Genomic DNA, 11,803 nt, shown 5'->3' with positions numbered 1-11,803 from the left:
AAAGGGGGGAAAGGAAAAAGAACGGGGGGTGGGCACTGGTGGGCACAAACACGAGACGTTCATTTGAGGGATTGCTAGTCGTTTGTGCGCAGGCGCGAGAGAGCAAATTTGGGGGCTTTTGCTTCTTGAATATGATTCTGCCTAGGTGAACCAGCGGGCTAAGCCAGTCGTGGCGGATCGTAGCTTTCTCACTCCTTACGGCGATGTATGTACCTTGTAAATAACATCACAGTGGCTGAAAGGCCGCCGGTGACCCAGCACCGGCGCCGCATGCACGAGAAAGTCTACGACGTACCTTCAGACGCAAAGTTCTGACTGATGCTGCAGAAGCCGCGGTAGTGCTGAACTTAGCGCCACAAGTTGGCAGCTGGACGTAATTATATTTATTCAAACGTTTTTTTTTTTTTACTAATTGTAACAACGTGTCATTATTTCGCATTATTGGCGGCGCCTCCAGGACACCAAAGCTAGCACCCGGACTGGTTCGTGGGTTGGGGCTCGCCGAGGCCTGCGCAGACAATCTTTTATGCGAACACCCCCTGGCACGCTTCGGCCTCCGCGGCCCCAACCCACGGGCCGCCCTGCTTGCAGCTTTGATGCCCCCGACCGCTACACGGCTACACCTTGGGTGCCCTGGAGATCCTGCGCCGCCTATAACCTCAGGTGTTCGCCTGAGGCCTCCGTTTGCCGGCTACATGTGCCCTCCTGGAGCAGTGCTTGTGAAAAATCCAGTCTATCGTCGCGACGAAAAAAGCGTAAACAAACTCGACCGTACTCCGGTATGTCTAGGGGACAAACGGATACACGCGCCAAGAAACCTCCTCCGTAGTGCCTAAAACCCCTCCATCCACGCGCCACCGCCGCCTTTGTTGTGCGCCAGTCAGTACAGTAACTCTATGTTGTGCGCCGCCTTTTCCCCTCACACCAAATCCGGTTCCGGTATTTCCGGTTTAAAACCAAATTTACTGATCCCCCATTGCGAACTTTGCTTTTGTACGTCTCCATTTTTTGTCGTTTCCCTACTTTTCTTTCACCAATCCTCCAATCGCCTCTTACTAATCCCTATTGCTGACATATTTACTTTTTCACTGCCCTCGCTGAACCCAAGGGCTTCAAGGAGGCCATTGGTGCCTAAATCGAGTCTTCACATTCTAATAAAACATGCTCCATAGTTTCCCTAGCTTTACCGCAGCAAGCACATGCTTCTTCTTCCTTCTTTTATCTCGCTTTATAGGTGCATGTTCTAAGGTATCCCGATCTCGCTTCGAAAAGTAATGAGCTTCCTTTTGAGTTATCATAAATTGTTTCTTTCCTGATTTCGTTTTTTCCTCTTAAGCAGTTACTCATGGCAGTTTTTTTTTTCTATTGCCACCACCCGTGAGATATTATTTCAGCTTCTCTGACTTTCCGCTTGACGTTCTTTGTTGATGTGTTGCCCACCCTACATGCCGCATACTTGCTGGTAAGCTTCCTAGTTATTTTCCTCTACTGTGAATCAACGTTTTTCCTGTACAGATACCTCAACACTCTCCCAGCCTATTCACTTTCTTCCATATTCCTCAGTCGTTCTTCATACTCAATTTTACTGCGAGCTTCCCTGACTTCAATCACTCAACAGGCTCACTGCCCCTGGTGGGTGTCGCTGGCAACCCATTTGCAGGCAGAAAGTCGCAGCCACAGTGAGAAACTCTATGGTCGCAGCATGTTATCAATGTGGAGCCAAATTTGAACCGGCGAAGGTGCGCGCTTCAGAATGTACGTAGGAAATCGACGAATCAGTTTCAGCGCGCTCCATTTGTGGTGCTGATTACCGTACAAGGGGTTCTATGCTGTATCAACGTAACTATCCCCTATCAACGCTACTATCCCCTCACTTTTTCCGAAGCATGCAGGCAACTTCCACGCTCACAAAATTGACAGTGTCACCCCTCCCTCCACGTCCCCCCCTCAATTCGTTGAGGCTTCCCTGGATCCTCCGTGACAATGCCTTCAAATTTCGATACTTTTTCAAAATAATGGTCTTCACAGTGGCTAGAAACGTATGGATTGGAGACGCAAGTGCTAGCCATCTTGAAGATGTCTAAACTATAGATTGACATAGCTCTAGCTTCTTCTGGCCTGATCAAGCTATATCAAGCTAGCTAGTAGCCAACTTGTGCTTCCTGGGATGAATATAACAAAGTAATTTTGCCCCCCCCCCCCTTCGTTATAATAAAAATTACTATACGTATTCCGTAAGTGCCAATACCGGCAATAAACATTTCTGCTTTACTTCGTTATTTCCGTGTTTGCTATACACAGGTTCAAAGAAGGACTGTAATTCAAAAGGGATGACAGTGCAACACTGCCATATGCTTTCAAACCTGACGCAGCTGCCCACGAAACACAGAACCTATCAAAAACGTCTTGAAACAGCTACAAACGGCTATAGACGTCTTGATATACAATAAGAGTGAATGTATAATTTCTTCTAAACATAACCTAAGCATCTGGAATATACCAGTACATATTCTATCTGCGGTAAAACCCACTACTGGTGTCACTGTAGAGTCTATTTTGGTAGACATTCAGAAGGTCTAACTCAAGAACTTTAGATGTTCTTGTCTAAAAGTGCATAAAATGCCAAACGGTGTGTTAAAAGTGCGGTTAATTACCGTCGGCGTTCACAAACAAAAGACGCCACAGACAAATCGAACTCGTAGGAAGCAACATAATTTGGCTTCAATGTTGATTCATTTCACACCGGAACTTCAACCACGGGGCGCACACACGACGCCTGGAAACTGCTTATATGCTCGCGCAGCAGGCATTTTCTTTCTCTGTGAGCAGGCGCCGACAGCAGCAGGAGCGAAAGGTCGGTGTCGCAGCATCACAGCGATGTCACAGTGCTAGCAACCGCACTGCGATCACTCTATGCTTCGGCGCTAGTTAAGTAGACAGGCTATAAATTTGTAAGGCACCTCATTCCGTGCTGGAAACACAAGGAGGAAGGAAACATATAGAGAAATACGAAGGAAGTTTGAAAGAACGGTCACTGCTGCACGCAATGTCTCGGTTGTGTGCCGTTCTAAGCCGTTCTGTACATTTACTGTATATGAATTAACTGGAGTCATTCAACTGTGCTGACGCTGTTTGCCGTACATTTTGCATCAGTGCTTCGCGACATCGGCTGTATTTTGTGTTTTCGCCGACGCCTTTTTGGCGGCATTTGCGTTTGCCGGCTTCGTTCTTGATGCTTCTTTGTACGTCGCACTTCGGATAGCACTTTCTCGGGCACTTTGTCTTGCGTCAACAGCGCCTGAATATTTTTAGGTGTTATCCGCGACAATTCTTGATGGTTGGGCTCTTCTGCCCCGCCGGTTTTTATCATCTTGTATGGTTAACGTAGCGTTAACGTAGCGTCAACCGAAGGGATCCTATGACCATCAACATCCTACAGATGCCCAGCCAAGAGAAGGGAAGCGCAATCGAGGAGGGCCGAAGACTAGGTGGCGCGATGAAATTAGGAAATTCGCGGGCGCTAGTTGGAATCGGTTGGTGCAGGACAGGGGTAATTTGAGATCGCAGGGAGAAGCCTTCGTCGTGCAGTGGACATAAAATAGGCTGATGATGATGATGACAATTCCAAATGCAATCGGCTGCAGATGTAAAAGTTGCACTGGTGCTTTGTTCTAAATAAGCTCCCAAGCAAAATTGGCCGAGGGCCGACCATGAAGAGCTTGGACCGTAGAGGGCTCTCTTGCCGACCCCATCGGCGCTGGCTCGTTAACAGATGCTGGCCCGGATGCGTAGGGCTGCGTAATGCCGAGCACGAAAGTTTTGGTTGGCCAAGGACGTCGGCTTCAGATGCCGCCGCCTAGTCGGCGCCCAAAGGGATGTCGCTTGCCGGCGCCGACTTCTTGTGTGCCTGGGGCGCGGGAGGGGGCAGGGGGTGCACTTGGGAAGCGAACAAAGCACTTGACAAAGAGATGTTCCTTGCTAGCGTAACTAAAACTGACTGGTCGGTAGTTATATCATCTAATGAACCTCAAAAATCTTTTCACGGTTTTTAACCACACTTTCATCGCATTTCAACGCCCACTCTCATAAAATAAAATGCAGAAAAAAGGTATCACCGCTACAAAATCTATGGCTTACAGATAGCCTTCTGAAAGCAATGCGGTCTTGTGAAAATTTGTATAAAAAAAACAAGGAAGCAACCTTTCAATACCAAACTACAGTATTCTAGTTCACCATAACTATAAACAACTTGCCCGTTACAAAAAATTTGCCAACTCACTTTCTGCACAGCTTAGAAGTGCGAAGAGGAATTATAACGAACAAGAAATTACAGAATGTGGTAATAACACTAGGAAAAAGTGGGAAATAGTTAACACATTTTTAAACCATAACTCTCAGAACATCATTTCGAGAATCGTTCACAATGACATGGAATACATTAACCCGCTTGATATTGCAAATGCCTTTTGTGATGCTTTCTTCAATAACACTTCTGATTGTGCTTCATGCTGTAACATGTCGTTTAAACGCTTACCTCATTCATTTTTCCTTTTTCCAACAACACCTGATGTAGTACTTTTAGTAATTAGAACCCTTAAAGCCACTATAGTGCTGGTCTAGATAATATTAACGCTTACCACATTAAAGTGATCGCGCAATATATCGCTAACGCCCTCTCAGCTATTTTTAACCTGATGTTTAAAACCGGTGTTTTTCCACGTGAACTCAAACGCGGTCGAGTCATTTCCGTTTGCAAAAGCAGGTGATCGCACGCTTACATGGAATTATAGACACATTTGCGATCTTCCATTTTTTTATTAAGGTATTGAAAAACTTATCGAAAAGCGTCTAACAAAATATTGAGATAAATTTAGTATTCTTTCCCCTTTTCAGTTTGGCTTTCGTTCTATAGCTTTTCAACTAATCTGGCACTTATATCTCTTACTGATTATCTCTAAAAAGCAATTGATGAAGGTAAATTTGCAGCCTCGATATTCGTTGACCTATCCAAGGCCTTCGACACAATTAATCACACAATTCTTTGTGCTAAACTTGAAGCCATTGGAATAACTTGTCCGCCTCTACTTCTAACTTATCAGGTAGCCTTGGAATATAATTATATGCACAAAGAATACGCAGCCGCAACGCACATTTTCACAGATGGCTCTACAACTCCACATCGTTCATCATGCGGACTTTTTGTTCCTTCTACAGGGCAACGATTCTCGTTTCGTCTTGAGCGAGCGACATCATCTACTTCAGCGGAGCTATATGGCATTAAGGAGGCCCTTGTGTATGTACTTCGACAGCAGCCGCCAAAGACATGGGTGATTTTCACAGATTCAAAAGCAGCCCTACAAAGTATGTGGAACAGGCACAAGTGATGCAATAATCAACCTGCAGCATTTGACATTGCTTATCTTCACCACAGGGCTAAGATTGCTGGGCATTGCATAAAGTTACAGTGGATACCTGGCCATGCCGGCATTTCGGGAAATGAAAGAGCGGATGAAGCTGCCAGAAATGGACTCCAATACCGCAAGTTCAAAAGAAATTTTTTACAAAAGCCGACGCTTCAAACATGGCAAAAAAATATGCCTATCAAGAAAAAGACCGCATGTGGAATCTGCCGCTTCACCAAGATAACTTCCTGCATTACATTGACCCAGAAATGAGACCGAAAATCCCACGACCACTTCCTCGACACTTAGAGACATTGTACCATCGTCTTCGACTGAACGTGGCATACACGAACAATTATCTGTACCGCATAGGGCTTACCACAAACCCATACTGTAATAACTGTCGCAACTTAGAGACAATTGAGTACATATTATTAGAATGCCCCGCGTACCGCGACGAGAGACTAATTTTTGAGCAACAAATGGATATGATTTGCCACGAACCGTTAACGTTACCGAGCATCTTAGGTCCAATGCCCGGCCCTTCAAAACAGCGACGAGTTTTGGATTTATTGTTCAAATACCTGTCAGAAATTGGTCTAATAGGAAAGCTTTAAAAATTGCACACCTTATATACAAAAGCCTAAATTTACCCGCCATGTCACCTGTAAATATTAGTGTCATGTCCACTCGGACATTCCATATTTATTTTTATCCTCTTTTTCTCCCACTCTCTTCTGGAATCCTTTAATCACATTCCCCATCCCTATACAGAGTAGCATGCCAGCGGTTATATAAGCGCCGGCAAATTTCTCTGTGTTTCTAATAAAGAGCTCTCTCTCTCTCTCTCTCTAATCCGCAGTTACTTACAGAATATAGTAAAAATATAGTAGAATAGTAGAATATAGTAGAATGTAGTAGAATATAGAAAACAAGTCGTTAACATTTCTGAGTACTACTCTAAAGAAGCTACTACTAACATTGATGTACCACAGGGGTCCATATTAGGTCTTCTACTTTTCCTAATTTATATTAACGATCTGCCTAGTTGCATTTCCTCATCGAAGTGTATTCTGTACGCTGATGATACTGCTATATTCAGTTCTAACAATGTATATAAACGCTAACACGTGAGCTCAACGAAGATCTCGTGAAAATTTCCACATGTTGTGAACTTAACAAGCTACAGATTAACCATAATAAGACCAATTTTGTCGTCTTTGCCTCACATCAGCGATCGCCTGAGCTCATTCAGCCTATTTCCATCAACAATCACCTAATCACTGCAGTTGATCATTGCACCTAATTAGGTGTGGAATTTCACCGCCATTTTAAATTTCACCTTCACATAGCTAATGTTAAAAAGATAATAGCATACGGAATACGCGTTTTAATCAAAGAACGACCATATTTCTCATTTTCTACCCTCACGTCACTTTATTATGCTTTTGTTCATTCTCATATTCTATAACAATGAATCATGGGGAAATACTTATAACAGTCACCTAACTTCGTTGCAAGTCATTAAGAATCGAGCTATCCGACTAATAACATTTTCACCTCGTAGCATTAGCGCAAATCAGCTGTTACGTGCACATAAAATTTTGAATGTGACTGACCTTGTTAAATATAACCTGGTCATATTTATTTTTAGGGCATTAAACAATGATATTCCAGTAACCATCATACCAAAGCCATCCCTTACTAATATAGATAATACTAGATTTGCAGGAAATATGAACTTCATTTTACCCTTAGTTCGCACCAACTATAGTAAGCAGTCATATTACACTTTTCAGCTTTATCTCTGTGGAACACATTACCATTCCCTTCAAAATTGTTCAACTCAGATTTCGTACAGAACTTAAGCATTTTCTTTTAGCTTCCTCCGACTTTCCCATTTGAGTATGGTACGAGTTGTATTATTAACTTTCACTTTGTTTCTCTATTTGTCTCCCGCATTTTTTTACTTTTCTTCTCAAGCTATTTTTGTAGTTTCACCTTTTGTTGACTAATCCGAAGCCTTGTTATTGTTTAATACAGTCAACTGCTGCTTTTCTGTTCATTTTCGCCTTGTCTCCTATAATTCGTAAATTTTACATGTTGCCATTGTTGTTTGTATTATTACTTCTAGTCATCATGCACGGGAGATCCAATTTCACTTTCTAACTACGGGACCTCCTTCTGTATATACTTATGCTGTAACTATCCCCATTTTTGTCATGAATAAAACTGATTCTGATTCTGAAAGAATAGCGACTGTCGCCTCAACCGTCTGTGGCAGTCGGGTCAAGCAGCATTCACTGGAAATGAACCGGCGAGAGGCAGGCGTGTAGGTGGTGGCTCTTTGGGGGAGCTTTTGGCGGAAAGAAGCGTTCAGTGGCTGCTTGATCGGCGCAGCTTATTCGACGGTTTCTATATAGTGCTGCGATTCTTGTTCGTGAGAAATGGATATTTCCAGCCAGCGGATTTTCATCTCCTATGGACGTTCACATTTACGCGTAAGTCGCACGTATTATTTACGCTATTAGAACATATATTTTGTAGCGTTGTGGAAGGAGAGCGCGTAAGGCAGCGTTTCTCTGTTTAGAGAGCTCACTTGCGCTTTTCTATAAGTTGAAATCGACATGTTAATAGCACTGCCTAAATTCGATGTCATGTGCTCTTTGCAGATCGATGCACTTAAAGGGACACTAAAGTGAAAAATGATTTCTTCTGCATCAGTAAATTACCGTTCTACAACACCAAAAACACCACTCTTACAACGATAAGACGTTTGGTAAGCCAGAAAAAACGCAAGAACGAAATACGAGTGGCGACGCCTACTTGAGTTGCCGCACCGGGGGGGCTGTGACGTCATGGATTTTGATGGCATCCTCTAGGGCCTACTAATTATATATAGCGGTACAGATTGACAACACTGTGTTCTAAAGGAACCAAATATTAAACATGGCAAGTTTCGGGAACCTTTATTCAGCCAACGCGGCCCAAATGCGAAAACATACTTTGGAATCCCTGACGTCACGCTGACGTACCGGCGCTGGGGTTTCGGCGCGAAATTCAAATACTGATACTTGGACCTTCATTTTCTCATCTAATAATCAAACGATCTTTTTGAAATAACTGCCTGCAGGGTTTTCAAACAATGCTCCATTAGTCTAAACTGATTTATTGTTTTCCTTTAGTGTCCCTTTAATGTGCGAGAGTTCGCATGTCAAAGCTTGTCGTGCAAGCGAATTAAGAGATTGTGGGTGCATTGCGATATGCATGGAGCACCGATGTGTGCATGCAGTGTCCGTAGCGTAATATACAGGGTGTCCCAGCTAATTTTAGCGAGAGTTAAAAATAATGGAAATGCCACGTAGCTGGACAGCACAAAGGTAATGTCGTTTCCAGTCGCTTGGAGATACTCAAACATTTTTTTAATTCCATCTAATTAGATAGTGTTAATTATTGATCAACTTTTCGAATATTATAATTCGATGAGAAGTGTCAATGAGAAACTTGTAGAGCGAGATGAAAAACTCCCGATACAGCTTTCTGTTCCTCAATGCGTGCTACATAAACGCGTTTTTCCGAACACGTGAAAGAAGCCCGCGAATACAAGCTAAGCGCCTCGAGCGGCCAGTCGCGCAGCGATTTTGCATGTATTTGCGGCCTTCTTTCATGCTTGGAAAAACACTTTTATGTAGCACGTATTGAGCAACAGAAAGCTGTATCCAGAGTTTTTCGTTTCGCTCTACAATATTCTCATTGACACTTTTCATCTAATTATAATATTCGAGAAGTTGATTAATTAATTAAGACTAATAATCAATTAGGCGGAATGAAAAATATAGTTTGAGTATCTCCAAGCGACGGCAAACAACATTATACCTTTGTTCTGTCCAGCTACGTGGAATTTGCATATTTTGAAACTCTCGCTAGTTATCTAGTTGGGACACCCTCTATATGCCGTGCGCACGATGTAATTAGGTTAATTGCGGTCGTGGTGATCTGCGTAAGATAATTCGTAGAAACGCGAATTTTGCCCCGCTGGCGTAAGATTCTTGTGACGCTTATTACTTTGAGGCTAAATAACGTGAGACTGCGTTTGCATGTGCGATGCGTATTTAGTGTTTGTCGAGAAAAATTATGGATTTGTCAGAACTTGTTCATAAGTTCAATGCTTAAGAGTTAGAGAGGCCACAAGGCGTCTGGTCCAATACTCAGCACCCAAACAATACTTACACATGTCCCATTTCTGAAACTTGCATAGTAAATGTCTGTATTTCAGATACCAGAGCGGGCCCGGGCCATAGCAGAATCAGTCAATTGTGACCTGGCTGCACAGTTCTCTGGTGAATTAACTTATGCCATTCAAGTAAAAACATTTTCAACTACCCATACAAGACTCATTGATTAATTCACGTTTTATGTTTGGCACAACCACTAATCTACTATTACAGCATTTCACAGCAAACTATTCCAATTTCTGTTGCGGTTGTATCTCAATAGTTCAATAAAATTCGACAAGAAATAAACATGTAATGATAATTTGTCTACAAAGCGCTCGCCTTCTGTTGCGCGCATTAAGACACGAATGTGTGTATGAATTAAACGGCGAATTATACAGGGCGTGTTTTCCTATGTCAATTTTTTTTCTTTAATTCCTGTTGCAGATACCAGCATTCCGCTTCTTAACCTGGGCTACATTTAACAGGTGGACATTACTTTCGAAATGAGTAGTAGTGCATAAGTTGCTAATTGACAAAATCGTGCCAATTATATTTTTAATTAATAACTTTAGTGCACATGTTGCAATGGTGGAAAAGAGTTCGTTAACGTGCAGGGCCTATTCAGTTGCAACCAACCAGTTTCAAGATATGCGTCAAAGTATACAGCAAAAATGCCTTGGTGGCATGGCTATTTTCTTGTTGCATTGCGAATATATGCAATGTTCGTGGAAAGTAATCAGGACATCAACTCAGTTTGCTGACTCTGACTTCGTATATCTAAAAATTTGTGCTTATTAGAAAATTGGTACCGACTGAATAGGTCCTGCACGTTCACCGGCTCTAATTCCTCCATTACAGGATGTGTCCTAAAGCGATTAAGTCAAGATATAGTTAGCGCGATTTCTTCAATTAAATGCCTCTGCACTTGCCGCTTATCCAGAACGCAATGTCCACCACTTAACGTAACCCTGTTGAAGAAGCGGAACACGCTGGTACCTGCGACAAAAGGCCTTAAAAAAATCGACATAAGAAAAAGCACCCGGTATACGTGACTCAAGGAAAAAAAAGAAGGAAACCTAAAAATGAATACCGACAAAGAAAAAAAAACGCTGGCCGCGGACAAGCCATGCTGTTGCCGTCCTGGGGAAGTTGCCGGCTCGTCTGCCAACTGCCTGCCCGAGGTCGGCAAACGGGCTGGCCACGTGCAAAAACCAAGCTCGGCCCGACCTAGATGGCCGAGATCGGGCCGTCTACTTTTTAACTGGCCGTGGGCGTCGGCCCGATCTTCTGCCGAGCTCATACTTTTTTGCTTGGGACGGCTTGCTGAAGTACTTTTAGACGTCCACCGCTACAAAATGTCTTGATCAAGACAGCTACTAGACTTTTGAATTAGCCGTTCAAGACATCTTTTAGACATCAAATAGCTGCTTCCGTGTTTCGTGGGAGTGAGCTTTCATTCAAGCGTAACAGGACATAACATACAAATACTAGCACCTCTAGAAGGGCGATAAATAGTAAAAAAAAAAAAAAAATCATTTCCTGTCCAGTGGACAGCAACTTCGGCTAACAGGATTTCGACGTCGAAAGCCCTGAATTTAATTTAATAATAGATGTCAAAACTTAAAGTGCGAGCATGCTGGAAGACTGCAGATTATGGTTTTTCTTCTGACAAGCAGAAAATGTGCCACCTCTTTTTCCCCTATGGTGCCACTTCCACATGCAGCGAGGTGCACAGAGGTGTTGCTGCTTACCGACTGAAGAGCTTGTATACACATCACAAATATTTTTTGCGCAAGTGCGAAAAGTGTCGAGCATGTGCATATCCAAACATACGCCTAAACACATTGCCACGGTGTTTATGAGTGTCTATACAGGAAATAGCTGGCACGACGTCCTGTATTAATCACACTGGGCAGTAACGGGCGTAGTTAAAAGAAACAGCTTCGTAAATTGGAAGTTCCGACAAACTATTTTCCACCAACACCAGACACGTCGCACCAAAAGACATTTGCATCAATAAAATAAGTTTGCCTTTGACGAGAGCAGATGAATTAATTTTTTTTCCTTTAGAGAAACAACCTTTATTTCTCTCGCTGCATAACAGCTACTATACTTACTTGATCAGCAGGATTCTTCAACACCACGGTATGTTTATTCTGTCCGGTAAAAAAAAAAAGAAGAAAT

The sequence above is a fragment of the Dermacentor andersoni genome, chromosome 4, assembly GCF_023375885.2.
Source record: "Dermacentor andersoni chromosome 4, qqDerAnde1_hic_scaffold, whole genome shotgun sequence".
NCBI lineage: Eukaryota > Metazoa > Arthropoda > Arachnida > Ixodida > Ixodidae > Dermacentor > Dermacentor andersoni.
Note: the sequence above shows the minus strand (reverse complement) of the source record.